The following is a 21606-nucleotide window of genomic DNA, read 5'->3' on the forward strand; positions in this document are numbered from 1 at the left end:
TGAATGGATGACATACCTCCTCTGGCATTTCAACAGTCTCTATATTTGATGCAATCTCCTCCTTGACATCAGGACCATCTCCGCCTTGACCCCCAGTCTTTGCCAAAGCCAATTCCTGGAGATCAGTTTCCAGGTCAGAATCTTTAAAAAAAAAAGTATGAATTCAGCTGTAGAGCATACACTATAAACAAGGGAATGATAATATTGATCCCCTCGGTGTTATGAATTAAAAGCCTTAGGCTAGTTTGGTAAAAATGTGATGAATAAGAACCTCAGGAGCATTATTCCAGGAATGTTTTGCTGGAGAAAAAGGAAAGCAGAATTTTCCAGATGTTATGACCATTTTCCTTTCCCCGGGCTGTCCTCAGACAACTCAGTTGCCCCCTCTCTCTTTGTCTTGAAAACAAGGGAACATTTGAGCGACCACACTAACCTGCAAACTATACTCTCCTCAGTTTTTTAGGAACTGTCTAAAGCCCTTTTCTAATGTTTCCTTTCCTCCTCTTACTGGTTATGTCTTAAGACATGATGCACACATACACTTTACCTCCAGGGGCATCCTTCTCCCTCTCTTCATCATGATTCACTGGATCCTCTCCATTGACTTCCTCCTTTCCAGGTGTGATATCCTGAATCTCAGCTGGTGCTTCCTCTTGTTGAGGTTGCTCAACACTGGGCTGCTGGTCCTAGGAGTGTGTGCATGCAAGTAAAACTTTTTGTTGTTAACACATCTAACAGCATAAATATACATAATACACAGACATATCTAATCATAAGTAAACCTAACAACATTTTCCCAACACAATTCTCTGGACTTACTTTTAATAAAGTTACTCTTCCCAAAGAGAAGAGTTAGCTCCCATAAGAGTTACCCAGAAAGACTTTGGAAGCTATTTAAATCTATGCTGGGATGGAAGTGTGCAATCTGTTGTTAATAAACAGGAGGAGGGAGTCACTGGGCACATTTCCAGGGAATTTCACAGTATACTCATCCAGGCAACGCCAGACTGTAATATATCTGGATCAGTGTTCCTTCCTAAGACAAACTGTCACCCTTTATCAGCATGGAAGACCTTTATCACTGCATCTGCATTACTTAACATTGTTTTCTCAAAAGTAAATTTGTGCTAATAGAAAATATCAAATGCTAAGGTACTCACAACCACAGGTTCATCCAGCTGGGACGAATCTTGACCTGTAGGTCCCAGTGTTGATGCCACTTGCCCACTCATATTTCTCCCTGAAAGGAGAATATTGTGATTTAGAAAATGTATTTAAGAGTACAGCTATATTTGATCACTTTTATGACCATATGTTGACTTCCTATGTTTTAAAACTGTGAAAATACTTTGAAAAGAAAGTATGGGTGTACATGCATTCCAATGACACCAAATACAGTTGCTTGCAAAGCCATGTGTATCTTCGCTAAGCTGGCAGAGAAATCACCTTAAAGTACACAAGAAGACAGAGAATTGTTGTGAGGAAGTTTGATTTCACAACAGAATTCTCCATCATGAAGATAGTTAGTGAAATACTGCTAGGGATTTAAAAATTCAGGACTACTGCTCTAGTCACACTCCTATTCACCAGACCTATATTCCCCAACTCCCTTGGAATTCAGTGGGAACAGGAAGAATGGGTTAGTCTTTACAGCCTGACTATGGCGATTTTCTCAGCGTCTGTGGCTGAGCTGGGTCTGCATACAGAGCATACCTGTCCACTTCTCTCTTGGCACCTTACCACAAAACTCGTGATAGGGTCACAAACCCACTGCGGTACTGTTTCTAGGCCTTTCCTTAATCGCCCACACTGCCCCTGCCCAGGTCCCACGCCCGGCCGCAGATTCTGTGCTCTGTTATCACTTCCAGGGCTCCAATGAGCCAGATATCTCAAACAACACCCCCAAGGCTCCCCACACTGTCATCTGACCCCCTGCCCTCCTCTGCCCACCGCCCTTCCTCTCCAGCCACCAGGACAAGATCTAGGGCGTCGCGACACCTGTGAGGAGGAAGATGATGACCTCGAGGGCCTTCCTCCTCAAAGGCCGCAGATGGCACTGCCCGACCCGCCCGAAGCTCGCTGGCTCCCCCTCACACGCACGCACACTTAAACTCCAGACAGGACAGATTTGTGAACCTACCTGGTGAGTCTCAAGTAGTGAGAATGAACCGGAACTGAATAAACACGCCCGTCTCAGGCCCAACGGTTCTCACAGAATGCGCTCAGGAAGGCGTATGCGCACTAAGGCGCATGCGCAGCAAGAGGCGCGTGCGCACACCCTGCGCATGCTCCCTGACTTGGGCCTGTGCAGTGCAGGTTGAGGTTTTCCCGCCACTGAGGTAGAGTCCTGGAACCGCAGGGTCTCTGGAGGATGAGAAAAGGGCTTGGAGACTATATGTTTTATCTTCCAGGGCAGTCTAGCTTACGCATCCACAAACTGTGGTGATAGGTAGTCCCAGGTTACCCTTGGTGGAGAATGTGTCTCAGGAAGACACTCATGACAGAAATAGGTATTAAGGTTTTTAATACCTATTTTTATACATGCTTTGATGAACCATTTCTTTCTCTGCTTCTGGGTTTTCCATCATGCTTGCAATGGCTTTACTCATTTCCATGGAATAAATACATACATCCATACCTCTGTTGCCATTTTTTGCTTGGAGCACTGCACATTTAAATCTCTGAACTGGTAACTGATTTCTCTGAATATACCTCTGGTTCCTATACAATATTGTTCTTTTAGCATCGGGCTTTACTTTCACCACCAGACACATCCACAACTGGGTGTGTTTCCACTTTGGCTTAGCCTTTTCATTCCTTCTGTAGCTAGTTCTTCACTCTTCTCCAGTAGCACATTCTTCTTCTTATTCTATTATAGTGGGAATTTTCATACTTACTAGGAGTTTTAATTTTACCCAAGAGAAAGGAAAACATGCTCACACAAGGACCTTTACTCAAATATTCTACTCATGTGCTCCTAATAGCCAAACCTAGAAACAGCCCAACTATTCAACAACTGGTATACAAAGGAAAGAAAAACAAGCTTATACTCATACAAAAAGTACTACACAGTCACGTAAAAAGGAACTACTAATGCATGTAACAGCAAGGATGCATCTCAGCTGTGCCAATGAGACATGTCAGACACAGTAAGCTATATTATATGATTTCATGTCAATGGATTCCTGGAAAAGGCACAAGTATAGGCACAGAAATATATCTGTGGTTGCCAGTGTATAGGAGTGGAGGAAGTAGTCTGATGGCAAATAGCTCAAGGGAGCATTTTCGAACCCAAGTGTCCCGCCCCATCCCCACTCTGCAGGTGTAGGAAAACCTGTCCTCCCCTAGTTGACCCTCAGGAACACGAACCCCAAGTAGCCTCCAAAACTCCTCCCCCCTCGCTCCCCACCCACACATCATACAGGGTTGCTCTGGTGTTGCTCTGGTGTTCCTCTGGTCCGCCTGGGTTTCAAGGCTCCCTGCCAGCATTCAGTAGGTGCCCTAGATATCTCACATTCTTGATAGTATCATTTGAAGGATACAAGTTTTAATTTTGATGATTCCAAATTGCCTATTTTTGTTTCCTTTGGTGCTTGTGCTTTTTGTATCATATCTAGGAAATCATTGCCTAATCCAACATTCACATTTACATCTCTGTTTTCTTCTGAGTACTTTATAGTTTTAGGTCTTATATTTGGGTGTTTTATCAATTTTCAGTTAATTGTTATATACAGTGTGAGGTATAGGTTGAAATTGATTCTTTTGCATGTGAACATCCTGTTATTCCAAGACAATTTGTTCAAACATTTTTCTTTGCTATTGAATGGCCTCTACACCCCTCACAATAATCAACTGACCATAGAAATATGGGCTTGTTTCTTGACTCTCCATTCCATGCAATTCTGTGTCTATATACAATCCTTATGTCAGTACCATAATGTCTTGATTATTGTAGGTTTGAAGTGGGTTTTGAAATTGGGAATTGTAACTACTTGTTCTTTCTCCACACTGTTTTCGCTACCCCAGGACCCTTTTAATTCTTACAATTCTAGGATCAGTTTGTTGATTTCCAGGGGAAAAGAGCAGTTTGAACTTTGATAGGCCTCTATTAGGGGAGTACTGCCATCTTAACACAATAGTGAGTCTTCCAATCCACAAATGTGATCTCCAAAGTCCGTAAAACTCTGAGCAAGCTCTGGGAGTTGGTGATGGACAGGGAAGACTGGCATGCGGCAGTCCATGGGATCCCAAAGAGTCAGACACGACTGAGCGACTGAACTGAAGTAAAATTTCCACTCATCTAGAGTGTCTTTCATTTCACTCAGCAATGTTTTGTAATTTGTATTGTACAAGTCCTGAACGTGTATAGAAATCTATTTGCTCTTTGTATATGACCTTGTATTCTGTAAACCTGTCGAGCCCCTATATTAGGTCTAACAGTTTCTGTGGGAGAGGGTGGTTCTTCACAATTTTTTATACACTAGATTATATCATAGATCGACAAGATGGTGGAGGAGTAGGTGGATGGGGAATACCTCTCTCTCCAAGGATACATCAGGAATATACCTTCAGACACAGAAGTGCATGCAGAACACCAGCCGAGCATAGATAGCAGCACCTGACCAGTGGAAAAGAATATATAGACCCACACAAAACTCGGTAGGATGAGGCAACTACGGAGAAAAAACAGGAGTGTTAGTAGGGCTGGACCTGTCCTCGGTCAGTGGGGGAACTGAAGCAAGAGTCCGATCCCCAGATGGGGCAATTGTCTGAGTCAGAGGAGAAACATTTAAGGCTGAGAGTGAAACAGCTCATCTGTGGCACCCTAAATGGAGTGCGAATCAGACATCCTTCCCACAGCCATACATACCCTAGATGGTGCAGTGGCTGGGAGCTGGAATTTAGGGATTGTGGAACAATCCCAGGGCAAGGGCTGCTGTTGACTGCACAGAGACTGATGGAGGGGATGTAAGGGAGGAGACTGTGGTGGGAAATACCTGTGGAGGAAATTCGGGCAGCCATGGAAGTAAGGTGATACTGCTGAGTCATGTGTAGGGCGTGGAGCCATCACCATTGCCTCTCGAACATGCCAGCACTGGCAGCTGAACAATAGAGAGGCTGGCCCATCAAATGCCTGACGCACTGAACTACAGAGTAGGACTACACCCAGGGTGCTTCTTTAAGTGACTGATGCACCAAACTACAGAGTAGGACCACACCCAGGGTGCTTCTTTAAGTGACTGATGCACCAAACTACAGAGTAGGACCACACCCACGGTGTCCCTTTAAGTGCCTGATACTTGAACAACAGAGAAGGATCCCAGGTAAGGAAGCCCTCTATGTGTCTGAATGGGCGGAGCTATGGAGAAAAACTGGCCAAAGAGGCCTTCTGATCGCCAGCTACAAGAGCCTCGAGAAAACACTCTGATAGGGCCATAACTCCTGTGGCAGAGGCAGTCCGTGTCCCTGCACACTTGGCACCGCCAGGGTCCCTGCACGCCAAGCTGCTGTGCAACGTTCACGATCACCTTGCACTGGGGCAGAGCTGCCACAGACAAGAAAAGTCTTATGTCTGTGCATGCAGGGTCACGTTGGTAGTGTCCGACTCTTTGTGACCCTGTGGACTGTGGCTTGCCAGCCTTCTCTGTCAGGGAGAGGGGTTCTCCAGGCAAGAATACTGGGGTGTATTGGCCAATACTGGTTGCCATACCCTTCTAGAGCACTATACTTCCTGCTGCCCTAGCCGCCAACTCCCCTGAGTACCTGATGTTGCCAAAACCCCTGTGACTCACGCAGCTGCACCACCTCCACACCTGGCCCTCACACGGGCAAACCCAAGTCCTCCAAGGCAGCCTCAGGAGCAAACCCCAGTGGACCGCCCATATCCAGAGGTGGAAATAAAACCACAGTTGAAACCCAAGGGCAGTGTGACTAAGGAAGAAGACTCAAAACCCTCCCACCAGCTGCACAAGCTGCAGATTTATTCCACACGATCAACTAGACAGACTCTGTGTCTGTGGGAATATATAAAAGGTCACTGAGAGCTCCCACAAAAGATCACATCATCTGCAAATAGAATAGTTTTACTTCTTTGCCAATGTAGATTCATTTTATTCCTTTCCTTTGCTTTATTACCCTCTCCAGAACCATGTGGAATAGAAGTGGTAAGAGATGTTATCCTTCTATAGTTCTTGATTTTCAGGGGAAGTACTTCTGCCTTTTATCATTAAGTATGATGATAGAGATGGGTTTGTCATAGATGTTTTATATCACATTCAAAATGTTGCCTTCTGCTTCTAGTTTGAGTCCTTGTATTTTGAATGGATGCTGAATTTTGTCAAATTCTTTTTTAGGTAGCTACTGAGATGATAATGCCGTTTTTTTCCCTTATTCTACTGAGGTGGTATAATAAGTTAATGGATTGTTAACAGTAAATGAACAAGGACGAGGATTTTGTAAGGATCTTTCTTTTTCTTTCTTTCTTTCTTTTCTTTTTTAGGATTTTCACTTCCATTGATGTTGCCAAAATGCAGTCCATCAGTAAAGCCAGAGAAGGAAAGCTTGTTTTCTACCACATCACATCATTCCTGGAGCAGACACTCTGCTGCAGTGAACAGGATGCTTAGACCTTTGCTCATCACGGAGTTCACCAGTTGTGTAGGAGGGAGGCTGAGCATGGTTAGAAATGCAAATAGTTCGATCCCACCCAGAATCAAAAAGACTGAGTGATAAATGGCTCCCCATGGAACCACAGGAAGTAGAAGGTACTACAGGGGAGAGGGTTCCATTTCGTTACAATGCAAGTACTGTGTATGGATGGACAAACCGTCCACCACTGCCCAGGGTGACAAACCGTAGCCTTTGACACAGATGGGGAGGATGCCACCCTGGCGACCCAGGCCTCAAACCTGGACCGAGGGCAGTCCCCTTTCTCAGATGTCCAGGAGGACACTCCAGGCCCATTTTGATCATGCCAACACCGTGCAGATTTGAATACACAAGCAGCAGTGATTGGTTGTGGAGATTCGGAGGCAAGGAATCCCAGACCACTCTGGGGAGCCCACGTGGAAAACACAGGCTCAGGCTCTCACGGGGTACAGGGACAGAGACCCCAGATCAGGCCAGGGCTCACACAGTCAGGTGCTGAGGTTGATGGGCAAGAGTTCACAGTGGGGTCTTTGGTCTGAGCACAGGAGGACCAGTGGATCCCAGTCTCCAGGAGTGTTCACTGCCCAGTAAACAGGCTGAAGATGCTTCCCCAGTCAGTGGCTGCATTAGTGAGGTCACTCTAGGAGTCAGCTGGCATCCGTGGGCGCATCTCTGAGTCTTAGATAATCAGTCATCTGAGTTGCAGTGTCCTAAGCACTTCTAAGGTGTCATCTCACTTGAAGAAAACCCTGTCACCCCTGCAGGAACTTGAGTCCTGCTCTTTCTCTCTGAGACCCCCTCCCTTTCGCCCAAGCCCTGAGGGAAGGGCCTTGGACGCCTGGTCTAGGTCTGGATTTTCTCTGGATCCTAGAGAGATTTTCAGTTCAGCCCTCACCAGGACATTAAGACAGACACCTCTGTGTGGGCAGGAGAGAGGTGTCCTGCAGAATGCAGGGAGCAGGCAAGGTCCTCAGGGGATCGTCTGAGGCAGTGAGGGTGCTGGGTGAGAGGCCACAAATGGGGTGAGGATGTAACAGAGGCCCTGTGAGCAGGGCTAGAGAGGGGCTAAAGAGTCTCCTGGAGTGGGAGGGAGGCCTGGTGGAAGGTGAGGGGAGAGGGTGGGGAATTGGGATAGAGAGCATTTGTGGTAGCTGTCACCAGGAGAGGGACTCTGGGAAACGACAGATGACTAGAGGGATGTAAGGGAGCTGTCATAGGCACAGTGAGGGGAAGACCTCTCCTATCTCCAGAATTCAGTTGTCCACCGTGTGTGCTGAGACATGACAGAGAGGACAAGGTCCCTCGGACTCGTTCTGTGGATCTGGGATTCACTCTGACCCTCCCGTGGGGCACAATACAAAGTCAACACGACCAGAGGTGACCAGGTTGGGTTAAGTCCATTCTGAGGACCCAGACATGGGAAATCAATTTCAGAACTCCTCAGCTCTCAGGCAATCCACACCCCTGGGATGAATCTGCCTTGCTCAGGATGACATGCTGGTGAATGCAGACTGCAGGGACTGCAGGACTGGAGGCCTCTGTCCCTTGGGGTTGACTGAACAGAGACTCAGTGCAAATGCCAACACAGCAGCCCAGAGGGAAAGATGTGGGGCTCTGTGTCCCAGGGTGCAGGCTGTAGGCTCTGGGGGAGAGGGGTGAAGCCTCTGCGCTAAAGGAGAGCTGTTATCTAGAGTCGTGTCTACTTAAAGAAAAGCATATAACAGGAGAGTTGTGAGTTTAAGTTGGGTTTGGAGTCTTCTGGGAACTACAACCCAGGACACAGATCCTCTGTGAACTACAACCCAGGACACAGATCCTCCGTTAGCTCTGAGGAAACTGCTTGGAGGAGGTAGCAGAGAAGTCAGTATGATTGTTGCCTAGGAAGTACACGCAGTCAGGCGTGCACATTGGTTAAAGATTGCTGTGAAACACAGAGATCAGATGTCACAAGTTCATTATTTTCATGCTTTTCTGTGTGGGGAAGAGGCAAGAATTTAGGGTCACTGAACCTTTTCCTGAGGTATCGGTAAATAAAAAAGGCCAACTTGTCCAAAGCACAGTGTGCTTCATAATGTTTTTCACCGTAAATTCCTTCAGAATGCACTTTAGGTCAGCAATCACAGTGATTACAACTTAACAGTTGTAGTACTGGCTGACAGTAATGCTGTTTGTCTTAAGGATCTGAATTTACCTGAGGCCAGATGTTCAAGGTGGATTTAGAAAAGGCAGAGGAACCAGAGATCAAATTGCCAACATCCTTTGGATCATAGAAAAAGCTAAAGAATTCCAGAAAAACATCTCCTTCTGTTTAATGACTATGCCAATGCCTTTGACTGTGTGGACCTCAACAAACTCTCAAACACTCTGAAAGAAATGGGAATACCAGATCACCTGATGTGCCTCTTGACAAATGTGTATGCAGGTCAGGAAGCAACAACCAGAAGTGGACATGGAACAACAGACTGGTTCCAAATAGGAAAAGGCGTAACTCAAGGCTGTATATTATCATCCTGCTTATTTAACTTGGATGCAGAGTACATCATGAGAAACAGTGGGCTAGATGAAGCACAACCTGGAATCAAGATTGCGAGGAGAAATATCAGTAACCTCAGATATACAGATGACACCACCCTTATTGGAGAAAGCGAAGAATAACTAAAGGGTCCTTTGAAGAAAGTGAAAGAGGAGAGTGAAAAATTTGGCTTAAAACTCAACATCCAGAAAACTAAGATCATGGTATCTGGTCCCATCACTTCATGGCAAATAGATGGGGAAACAGTGACAGACTTTATGTTGGGGGGCTCCAAAATCAATGCACATGGTGACTGTAGCCATCAAATGAAAAGACACTTGGTCCTTGGAAGTACAATTAGGACCAAGCTAGACAGCATATTAAAAAGCAGAGACATTACTATGCCAAGAAAGGTCCATCTAGTCAAGGCAATGGTTTTCCCAGTAGTCATGTATGAATGTGAGAGGTGGACTGTAAAGAAAGCTGAGTGCCGAAGAATTGATGCTTTCAAACTGTGGTGTTGGAGAAGACTCTTGAGAGTCCCTTAGACTGCAAGGAGATCCAACCAGTCCATCCTAAAGGAGATCAGTCCTGAATATTCATTGGAAGGACTGATGCTGAAACTGAAACTCCAATACTTTGGCCAACTGATTCGAAGAACTGACTCATTTCAAAAGACCCTGATGCTGGGAAAGATTGAAGGTGGGAGGAGAAGGGGACAGCAGAGGATGAGATGGTTGGATGGCATCACCGACTCAATGGACATGAGTTTGCATAAACTCTGGGAGTTGGCGATGGACAGGGAGGCCTGGAATGCTGCAGTCCACGGGCCCTCAGAGAGTTGGACACGACTGAATGACTGAACTGAATTGAGAGTTGGAATTGTCTAAGATGTTTAGGGTCTCTGTCCTCAGGTGTGACGTATTTGAGCTGTTTTGGGTTGCTTTCCAGGATGAGTGCTCTCTAAACTGTTTGTGGATCTCTGTCCCAGGGATGAAGTCTCTGAACTATTTGGGAGGGTTTTGTCCAGAGGTTTGGGTCTCTGAGCTGTTCATGGATCTGCATATGAGAGTAGTCTTAAGAGGAAGGCTGGATGGACCCCACTCTCATGGGTCTCAGAAGCAGACCTATGATATCACATTTGCTATGATTTCTCCCATGCCTCCCTACAGAGATAAAATCTTGTAGCCCCATCCTCAAGGAGGGCAAGTCATGTGCAGTACACAGGAGCCCATGGTAACAATACTGAAGAGAACAATACTTCCTGACAGGACTACCACCCTTGATAGGGGCCCTGTGAAAAAATTGTGTAGAGGCACTCACTCAATCTGCCCAACCCATCAGAAAGAGTCCACCATTTGCAGATGGGAGCCCAAGGCCCAGTGCAGATGGAAGGTCTCGGATCATGAGGACAGGATGAGCTCTATGCAGGCTTGGGCTCCTTGGAGGAGGCAGGGAAGACTCAGCAGAACCCTGGCCATGTAGTGGGGGAGGGGGACATTGGCACAGGGCTACAAGGACCCTCTGACTGTCTCACTGTCAGGATATGTCTCGGTGTCTTCCCCATCATACACCCAGCTGCTCACCTGATGTATTGAATGTAATCTGCACATTCCCTGGGGATGTGGTGGTGGAAAATGCAGAGATGAGCCTCCAAGCAGATGGGGATCAACATCACATTCACCAATTTGCATGAGGCTCGACCACAAATGGAGCGATTCCTGCCTCTATTTCCCCCACTGAAGCATTCCTTGGCACTGAGGTCAGCAGGAGGGCAGTCAGGGCTGGACAGCTTGTGACGGACCCTGTGTACAGCATGAGCCTCCCCATGACTGGATCATCTCCATGTCTTGATCAGGGCAGACGACTCTGATGTGTGCCAAGGGAGCATGATTTAGACTCAGGCCTCGGGCAACTAAGTGATTTCCTAGAGACAGTCCCTGGTGGGGGGGCGGGGCGGGAAGGGGGAGCAGCTTATTTTCTCCTGTAGAGATAGGTACCTCATCCAGTAGCAGGGCTGGGGGCCCATAGGTGGGTGCTAATTGGGGATCCTTTGCTGCCAGAGATAGTCTCTCTGTCCCTGTCCAAAGTTCTATCTTTGTATTTCTCCCTGCCATCTCTGTGTCTGTTACATCCTCCCTCTTAGCCTTTATGAGACTGTTTGTGACCTCTCGCATACCGTGAGGTTCCTTCCTCCTTCCTGAGGGTATCATCAATCAACATGGATGTCCACTGGGAGCAGTAGAAGGGATTCCCCTTGAGTGCAGTGGATTTCAGGAAAGGCATGTTCAACTGCAGAGGGTCTGTGGATTTCCCGGGATGAATCTAGAGCTCCTCAACAAACCTTGTGTGATCTGGGCGTCTGAAAGAACCTTGGGGGCTTCTCTGGTAAGAACCCTCCTGTGGCTCAAGTCAAAGTCACCTCTATGGCCAGAGGCCCTAGGGGACCCGCCCCTCATCACCGCTCTCATCGGATCTCCCGGCCCTCCCTCCATCATGCTGTGACAGTCACATAGCCCTCAACATTCTTTTCATACACTCTACACTGAGTTCCACTCCCGTTTTTACACGGGCCTTAAATCTGTCTGAGACACTTTTCTCCCTGAGAGGCATCTCCGCAAGGTTTTGTTCAAATGTCACAATCTTAGAAGGAACATCCCTGGCCACTCTTTCTAGATATCATCCCCTCTCTCTATTTCACTATCCCGGTTTAATTTTAATCATAGAAATTATGAACACCCGATAAATTACTTATCTTTTGGGGCTGTATGACCCCAACACAATATAAGTTGATGAAGCCAAGATTGGTGTTCTCTTTCCTAACACACAGAGTTCTGCTTGACAGAAACTGTGGAGAAGATGATTGAATGTAGGCATGAATAAGCAAATTAAACTTGTTGACATAGGCATAGCTAGACAGGCTGAGGATTCTGCTAGTGAACATATTCAGGCATGACAAGATAGTGAGAAACCCATGGTCTTTATCTCGCCTATGCACTATCCTTGGCTCCCCTCGGAGTTGACCCCTTTCCGAACAGAATGGAATGTCCTGTTGTCCTTCTCACATATTACTCGGAGTCAACGACAGAGGCCTTCCCCACCCCAGACCTTCAGATCCCAGTCCAAAGCTTTCTCTCCCCTGCCCGCTGGGGGACTGTGGCTGGCTTTCCCCATTGAGACCTATTCTGTATTAAACAGGAAAGCACAAACAAGAACAATGCCCAGCACACAGAAAATGCTTTCCATGCTTCCTGTTACGATAGTGGCCACTACAGAGAAGTAATCTTCAGTTTATGGAGACATTTTTCGGAGTCCAAGATTGCAGCAATCGGCGGGGTTTCATCCTCACGTTGCCTTTCCACCCTTGGAGGATCATCCACCCTCTAACGGTCCACCGGCATCTACATCGGCTGTTCCCCAGGCTCACCACCAAGCGGCGCACCAGATGAAACAGTATGGTCCTAGGATGGAGCACTGAGGGGTAGCGGTAGAACCACCCAGTCTGGAAGGTACCATTCAAGAGCGCGTATGACAACACAGAGAGTACCTTTACCCCGCCTCGGGCATCGACCAGAGTTCCTAGCGGAGGCACCCATGGCACCACTGCCTCCATCCCCATTCGCTCCATTGCGGCTTCCCGCTGCATCTGAGTCCGAGTGGACACCGGTATTAAGCGGCAGCTGTCCTCGTCTCTTTTCCAATTCCACCCCTTCGTTTCTACATGGTTACATCCAAGGGGGGACGGCTACGGAGCGAGATGCGCTACCAGTTTGGGGTCTGGCGTCAGGGAGCGTTCTGCGCATTGATTGGTCACCGCGAGGTCGCCGGAATGAGCTCTTCCGGGGCGCGAATCGGCGCGGGAAGTCCCGCGAGACCCGCCCTGCTTCGTCTCCTGCCCAGTTCCAGTTGGCTGGCTGGCAGTTACAGGCACTGGGAGGGCAGAACTGGACCTGAGGACGAGAGGCATGTTGCCGTTCGCGGCTTTTTAGAGCATACAGTTTTTCTCGGAGTTTTATTGCTTTTCCCGAAGGGGTCGAATAGCTGCCCTGGTTAGTGGCGAGGTTTGGCGCAGTCGCTGGCTGTGCATGGTGACGGCGTTTCGGTCTTGTTTAGCTCTCGCTCAGTCTGGATTGTGTGGCAGCGCACGGATATTCGCACAAACGCATGCAATTCATGTCCAGGGAGAGGGCTCTGAGTTAGCTGTCTCTCCCTGGAGACTAACCTGTGCCAGGGAGCCTGGGCTTGTGTATCACTACGTGTTGCAACACAGGTCCTATTTCGGTACATTTGATCTCCTTGAGCCTTTGGGCAGAGTCTGAGTGATGGGATATTTGATCTGAGTGGATTTTGTGAGCCATAGTACAAAGTCCCTAGGATGTGTGTGCCTGTATTCTGGGGTGTGCATTTTTGGACCTTTCTGGCCTTTCAGTCCCTGGGTGTGAGATCCCTTTGTAGGCGTGTGCACCTGAGATTGTGAGACCTCTGAATTTTTGATTCTGCTCCCAAGTTGTGATGTCTCTGAGCTGCTTTAAGGATGGGTTTGTCTAAAGGTGTGAAGTCTCAGCTGCTTGGGGATCTGTGCACAGGGTGCAGGTTTTCCATTTGTCTGGGCACTTTATCTGAAGGTCGTATGATGTTCTTGAGTTATTAAAAGTTCTCTTTCCGTTTAGGGTTTTTGTATTAGGTTGGTAAGTGTTGAGTGGTCTGGGCGTCAGTCTCCATGGTGTGAAGTATCTGTGCAGTTCTCATTTGTTTCTGTCTTGAAGACTTTGGCCTGTTTGGAGGGTCTTTGTCACAGCGTTTATGGTGATGGTCTCAGTTGTGTTTGAGGGTCTGAGAGGAGTTGTGTGCTCTCTGTGCAGAGATTCAGTGACTTCTTTTTGGTGTCTCTGGGTATCAATCCGAGCTGTCTGGAGTCTCTCTGTCAGAAATAAAACCTCTTATGTTCTTGGCTGTGAGTTCTCTGTCCAGGATTTAGGCTTTGGAAGCTGGCAGATATGATTCTGAGGCCTGGAACCTGACATGGTGACTGTGTGTTGTTGAGTGTATCAGTTGCCTCCTGGAATCTCAGGTTGTTCATAATTATTACAGTGGGGCCAGTGCATGTCTTGGAGGGTACCTGTGCATGTTAGCAATGTGTGTTGCCTGGCTCCAGAGTATCCTTCAGCAAATGTTTTCTGAGCACCTGCCATATACCTGAGCACTGTTGGAGGAGTTTGTGACAGGACAGAACTGATCACGTCTCTCCTTTGAAAGACTTCGTGGTCAGTAAATAAATAAAGGGTGGCAGACACTATGAAAAAAGATAATGCTAGGTCAGGGGAAAGGGTGTATGTAGGTATGATGTTATCATTTTATTCAAGGTAAGGAGGGAAAGTCTCCCTGAAAGATGGCAAGTAAGCAGAGATCTGGAGGAAGTGAGGGAGCAGGCTATGGGGTTATCTAATGGAAGAGCATTCCAGGTAGAAGGAGCAACAAATGCAACTGTCCTGGCATGGAAATCTACTTGGCGTGCTCCTGAATGTCAAGGAGTCCTGTGATGTACAGGGTTTGGCATGTAGCACTCATCGAAAGTGGTCTCGTTGCTGCTGTCTCTTTCTCTCACAATTTGTGATCATCCGCATTTCACAGATGAAGGACTAAAGGCTCCAACGTGTGCCCTACACCTTCTCTCCTTCCTATCCCTGAAATTAGGAGTGAAACCTTCTGGTCCATCATGAGAAAGAGAGAGAGAGTATGAGTGTCCCAGCTGCAGGGATATCACACTGAATGTCAGCCAAGCAGCAGAGATCACTTATAATGTGGGAATCATGCCTCGTAACATTGCTACTCTTGATGGAGGGCTGGACTTAAGAAGGAAACAGGAACTGGGGCAAAGGACAGAGGCAGGAAGGGAAGTTGGAGGTCATTGAGAAAAAAAAAGCAGAAAGACTGGCTTCATCACATTGCTTGGGTTTGGCCCAGTTCACGTTGATTGGCTGACTGTATTAGGACATAGTCACCTTTTCCTGTCCCTACCCTTTCTTTCCCTTCCCTTTTTTGTGCCTGAGCAAGTCAGTCCTAAAGCCGTTAGATGTTGCCAGGCAAGGCATGTGTATGTCTAAAGGGCCATCCCTGCCTGGAAAGTCAGAGTCCACGGTGGAAAGAAGGATATCCCTGGGGATTGGGTGGGAAGGAGGCTAACTGCTTCATGGATGCAAGGTTGAGTGAGGTGTGGAAGTCAAGGACAAGGGATGATTCTGCATAGATTGTGAGGAGGACCCTTTTGTGGAGGAGGGATCACTTATATGCATTGGGATTCATCAACTCATCAACTATTCACCAAATACATAAGAATGCTGAGAGCCACGTCTTTCATTTTTGGAAAAGGGAATTTCCACTATGGAAAGGAAGTAAACTAGAACAAATTCTCAGGAATTCTACTGGAATTAAAGGTCTCCACGCAAACTTCTTGTATTCGATAGGTGTGCATGTGTGGGTAGACTGATATATAACTATAGATGTGTGTCGATGTGTATGTGTGTGTGATTGTGTACACACATATATTCCCAAGTTACTGAAAACAGCAACATTCCAATGCCACAGTTACACCAGTCCCCAGATCCTAGCTTCTGAACACCTTTCTCCACTAAATGATGGGTTCCCAGGCTGAGGAAGGAAAGGAAATGATCCTGGTTCACCTTGTCATGTCAGTAACAAGGCAAAGTTCAAGAATGATGTGGAGACGTCAGAGGGACACAGAATACAGCTTGAGGGCTCTCCCACCAGACACACTTAGGATTCTCTTATTTTTTCCACCTTTTTTGAGGTATTATTGACATATAACCTGTAAGTTTAAGATGCCAGTGTGATGATTTGATACACATATATTTGGCAAAACGATTACCACAGCAGGGTTGGCACTCTGTGCCCTCACATAATCCTTTTTAAAAATTGTTGAGGAAATAACACCTCAGATCTACCCCCTTAGCTTTCACAGTATTACACAGTTTTGTAAATTATACTCATCATGCTATACATTGGATCCACGCAAATTATTCATCTCATACCTGGACGTTTGTACCCTGTATTCAACATTTTGTGCTGGCCCTGGAACCACCATCCTAAAGTCTTGGAAATTTCTGTAAGTTTGACTTTTTTAGATTCTGCACATAAGTGAGAACATACAATATATGTCTTTCTCTCTTTCACTTATTTCACTTAGCATAAAGCCTTTGAAGTCCATTCATGTTGTTGCAAAAGGCAGAATGTTCTTCTTTGTGACTGAATAATATTCCATTGTACATCTCAGATTTTCTCTTTTCAAATTTATTTTAATTGGACGATAATTCCTTTACAATATTGTGATGTTTTTGTCATACATCAACATGAATTGGCCTTAGGGCTTCATGTGTGCCCCCATCCTGAACCCCCCTCCCACCTCCCTCCCCACCCTATCCCTCTGGGTTGTTGCAGAGTACCGGCTTTGAGTGCCCTGCTTCATGCCTGGAGCTTAACACTGTCTCTTTTGCTGCCCTGCGTGTACGGTCATTGGTACCGTCTTTCTAAATTCCATATGTAAGTGTTAATATACAGTATTTCTCATTCTCTTTCTGACTTACTTCACTTTGTATCATAGGCTCCAGGTTCATCCACCTCATTAGAACTGACTCAAGTGCGTTCCTTTTTATACTTGAGTAATATTCCATTGTATATGTACCACAACGTCCTTCTCCGTTCGTGTGCCAGTGGGCATCTAGGTTGTGTGTGTGTCCTGGCTATTGTAAACAGTGCTGCGGTGAACATTGGGGTCCATGTGTCTGTTTCACTTGTGGTTTCCTCAGGGTTTATGCCCAGCAGTGGGATTGCTGGGTCACATGGCAGGTCTATTCCCAGTTTTTAAAGGAATCCCACACTGTTCTCCATAGTGGCTATACCAGTTTGCATTCCCATCCACTGTGTAAGAGGGTTGCCCTTCCTCCACACCCTATCCAGCATTTGTTCTTTGTAGACTTTTTGATGGTGGCCATTCTGACTGGTGTCACCACGTTTTCTATATCCATTCATCCCTTCATAGACACATGGTTGCTTACAACTTTTGGTTGAAGCTGCAAAGTAAATTTCAGGTTAGTGTTACTCCTCCAATGTTGTATTTCAGAATCATTATCTATTCTAGATCATTTGCCTTATCACAGAAATTTTATCATCAATTAGCCTCTATGTACAAAAAAGTCCTGCTGGAATTTCTGACTGGAATTGTATGAAATTGATGGATGTGTATGGGGACTACTGACATCCTAATTATATTGAATTTCTCAACCCATGAACACACCATGTGCCCCCATTTTGTTAGGTCTTATTTAAGGAACCACATTGCATTACCTTTTCTGGCATTGTTTATCAAATCTAATTCTCGTATATCAAATTCTGAAGATCTGAATCTAATGAAGATATGAAAATATTAGCAGTCAGACGTTCATCAGTAATGCTTTATTTCTTCTGTAGTTTTAACATTGCCCGTTTATTGTGTTTCTTCTTTTTTCTGCTAATGTTCATGATTGTTTAATCCAAGGGTGATGGTATGGGTATTTTCTGGGGTAAGTCGTGAGATGTTCAGATGTGTTTTGGGATGGAGACTCTGAGGACAGGGACACAGGGGAGAGAGAGCAGAGTAGGGGTGTGGGAGGTGGATGCGTGGGGGCAGGGACAGGGGGCTGCTAGTACAAGCGGAAACAGAAGTGAAGAGACGCAAGAAGAGCTCTCCTTCTGCACGGTGCTGAGCTCTCCGTACATAAACGCATAATGAAGTCTTTGAGTACTCATAGCAACACTCTGAGGTAAGCATCTGTAATGCTATCATCCCTTTCGTCAGCTGAGGAGCAGAGACACGTAGATGTTAATGGGTGAATGTATCTGCACAAGTCACCTAGCTGGCAAGAGCTGAGTCAGGTTGGTGCCCAGGCCAGAGAGAAACAGCCAGGTGTGGGATCTGACCCCAATCTGGAATACAGTGCAGGGTCTGGTGTACTCTGGATCAAAGGGCAGATCTACATGTCCATCCGCATGAAACATTACTATGGATCTGAGTATGGATTGGACACAGTGTCTCCTAAGCGGTGAAAGACCATGGGGTGACATGTCAGCATGCACACATCACAGAGAACAGTTCCTGGACCATAGGTAGGTAAACAGTGCTTCCTCTGACCAACATTAGTGGAGCACCCTCATCATTATGGAAAGTAGCATAACCATAGTATAATATAATGATACACAGACAGAGCAACAGATACAATATCATGAAGACATTACCTCCCCCATCTGGTAATTTTCTTAAATGCAGAGAACAAAACCTGGAAGGCAATAGACCACATACTAAGTTTTTTTCTCCGAAGTGTGACATTCTAGATAATTTTCAAATAACATTGTATTAGTATTGTAATTTGTTGTATCTTCATTGTTACATAGGCAGTTTTTCTATTATAATTGAAAAATGGACTTTCTGAAGACTGGTTCTCAACTGTCTTGAGGTTTCAGCATAAAAAAGTTGTGTATGTATCCCTGCCAGGTGAAAACCCAATCAGCGCACTGAACTCAGAAGTGATGTCTTTCGTACAGTAGGTGGGGGGCTGTGCGGAATAGAGAGGTCCTGATGGAAGGCTAGCTAAGCCTGCAAGCATTCTGAAAAAGGTCAGTGATGCCATAGGCCCAAACCAGAAAACAGCTCACAGTTGCCTAGGACGACACTGGTGTTCTGTCCACGGAAATGTCTGTGTTAGGACTTTCAGACCTTTGCTCTTTTGGCTCCCATGATGCAGTGGGGCAGCTTGTGGCGCTTATAACACAGTCCTGCTTTGACCCAGGCTGTGGATGGGAGTCACAGCCTCCCCAGCAGCACCGACCCCTTTGTGGGCAATCTGGAGCCCTTTTGTGATGTCTGGGAGTGGACAGATTCCGAAGAGAAAGGAAAAAGAAGATACATGGCGCAGGGCGTACATGCACCCACCCCGTGCATGTGGTGATAGAGATGGGCTAGAGATGCAGGTGCAGCTTCTTAGAGGGACCAGGTGGGGATGAGCAGAGTTGGATTCGGTGACTCAGGAAGAGATGTGGAAGTGAATGTAAAGGGAGAAAACACATTGAGAGGGGTAAACAGCTCCAACTCCCATTTCTGTAGCAGGGTAGGTGCTCCATGACTGTTGTGAGAAGGCTGCCTGGTCTGAGCTCTGGGAGGGAGTGATGAGCGTTAAGGACCCGCCATCAACCCTAAGCAGGGGGCGCTGAGTGTGTGAAGACAGAAGTCTCAGCCTTCACCACTGACATTCACAGAAAGCTTCTTAGCCCCGCTGAGTGTGGGGCGGTGGCACCTTAGGGAAGCTCAAAGGGAAGGTGGAGGTGGTGGTTCAGTCACTCAGTTGTGTCCGACTATTAACGAGCCCATGACCTGCAGCACGCCAGGCTCCTCTGTCCTACACTATCTCCCTGAGTTTGATCAAATTAATGTCCATGTGTTGGTGATGCTATCTAACCATCTCACCCTCTGTCTCCCCCTTCTCCTCCTGCCTTCCATCTTTTCCAGCACTAGGGTGTTTTCCAGTGAGTCAGCTATTCTCTTCATGTGGCCAAAGTATTGCAGCTTCAGCATCAGTCCTTCCAGTGAGTATTCAGAGTATTCAGTATTCATTTCCTTTAAGATGGGCAGCGTAGTTCTCCTTAGTGTCCGAGGGATTCTAAAGGGCCATCTGTCTAGCACCACAATTTGAAAGCATCACTCAGCCTTCCTAATGATCTGACTCACACATCTGTACACGACTACTGGAAAGTCCACCATTTTGACTCTGCAGACCTTTGTCAGCAAAGTGACGTCTCTGCTTTTAAATATGTGGTCTAGGTTTGCCATGGGTTTCCCCAGGGGCTCAGCGATAGAGAATCTGTCTGCAGTGCAGGGGAATTAGGACACCTGGGTTCAATCCCTGGGTCGGGAAGGTTCCCTGGAGGAGGGCATGGCAACCCACTCCAGTATTCTCGCCTGGAGAATCCCCTGGACAGAGGAGCCTGGCGGGCCTTGGTCCATGGGGTCGTAAAGAGTATACTCAGAGACATCACCTGCGAAAAAGAATCTCTGGCCAATGGGCTGTCTCCCTAGCTTTACACATCTCAAGTAAAATCTGTTCCCTGGGCTCAGAAACCACGTGAGATAACGAAGGAAACTTGAGGCAGTGGTGCTTTAAGCAGCGATTTGGTGCGAGATCTTTATTCGTTTGGGCCAAGTGACTGCAGGGAATGAAATGGGGCAGGGTGATGAAGGAAATGAGATGATGAATTTATTGCTCCGGCCACCTCCCTGCCCCCAGGTAGACGACTTCAGTAGGGCTGGCTGGTGTCAATGGCACGTGTATAGGCTCACTTGCAACAACATCCTGTGTGTGGTATGAGGAACGTGGTGGGCAAATCAGACAGCATGGCCAAATATTCAAATCTCAGAGTGGATGGAGGGAGACGAGAGAAAAGAATGATGAACCATGGGTTAGTTGTGAGTCAGTTTCTAAAATCTTAGTATTTCTTCACAAGATGTGTGTGTGTGAATTCTTTTCTTTATCTGAGAATTGGCTGTCTTGGTGAGGAAATATCATCCTGAGAGACTCCTTGTGACATGTGACAGAAGGTTGGGAGTGAATTGGGTTAAGGTCATTTTCCACGTGTTTCACACCAAATGTTTGTTTCAGGGGATAGCAGTGGCCTTAAAGAACTGAACTAAGTGGTTGAAATAGAGGTTCCAGTTACTGAAATGTGAATAGACTCTGGGATGTATGTTCATCCTAGCCAGTGGTCACAGGCAACTCATAAACTCATAGGATTTGAACCGTGTCTTCTTAATGTCTTTTGCTTTCTGCCCTTGAATGTGGTGGAGGCCTCCGTTCCAGTGACTAAAGTTCCTCAGTAACAGTTCTCTGAGAAAAGTAGCTCTCTAGAAAAGAGCAGTGCCTGGGAAGCTGATCTAAAATTTTAATATAGCCTGTGATGTAATTTTTATTAGCTTCACTCAAGATATGATCATTCAAAGAATCTAGAGAGATGCACCTACTTCGGTATCTACCATTGGATTTTTCAAATGAACACACAGTAAGATTGGCCCAGTTTTCTTTCTTATTATTTATCTATTTATTGGTGGCTGCACTGAGTCTTTGTTGCTGCACGAGGCTTTCTCTAGTTGTGGAGAAGGAGGACTACTCTCTAGTGGCGGTGCATGCGCTTCTCATTTCAGAGACTTCTCTTGTTGCGGAGAATGGACTCTAGGCTCAAGGGCTTCAGTAGTCGAAGCAGGTGGGTTCAGTAGTGACACACAGTCTTAGTTGCCCTGGGACAGGTGGAATCTTCCTGAACTAGGGACAGAACGCCTGCCCCGTTGCATTGGCAGGTGGATTCTGTTTTATTTTTTTAATCATAAATTTATTTTAATCAGAAAATAA

At 46.5% G+C, this 21606-nt stretch overlaps 3 long non-coding RNA genes across 10 annotated transcripts in view; 1 reads left to right on the forward strand and 2 right to left on the reverse strand.

Annotated features, from left to right (window-relative positions):
- Nucleotides 1-21606, reverse strand: part of LOC122689036 — a 574758-nt gene that overhangs the window by 400666 nt on the left and 152486 nt on the right. The window lies entirely within an intron of this gene.
- LOC122689031 lies at nt 24-12958 on the reverse strand. 4 transcript variants are annotated; one of them, XR_006339675.1, is made up of 5 exons: nt 12714-12958; nt 2141-2364; nt 1161-1240; nt 548-686; nt 24-141 (listed from the first exon to the last, which is right to left on the reverse strand). It is a non-coding gene; the product is annotated as an uncharacterized LOC122689031 (long non-coding RNA). The 4 variants fall into 4 exon arrangements; XR_006339674.1 differs by having other exon boundaries at nt 12708-12958; XR_006339673.1 differs by lacking the exon at nt 2141-2364 and having other exon boundaries at nt 12708-12949.
- The window catches only part of LOC122689037, a 67880-nt gene continuing 66034 nt past the window's right edge, over nt 19761-21606 (forward strand). The window contains exon 1 of the long non-coding RNA XR_006339696.1: nt 19761-19792. This is a non-coding gene — a long non-coding RNA (uncharacterized LOC122689037). The remainder of the gene's footprint in view (nt 19793-21606) is intronic.

The sequence above is a fragment of the Cervus elaphus genome, chromosome X (genome assembly GCF_910594005.1).
Source record: "Cervus elaphus chromosome X, mCerEla1.1, whole genome shotgun sequence".
NCBI lineage: Eukaryota > Metazoa > Chordata > Mammalia > Artiodactyla > Cervidae > Cervus > Cervus elaphus.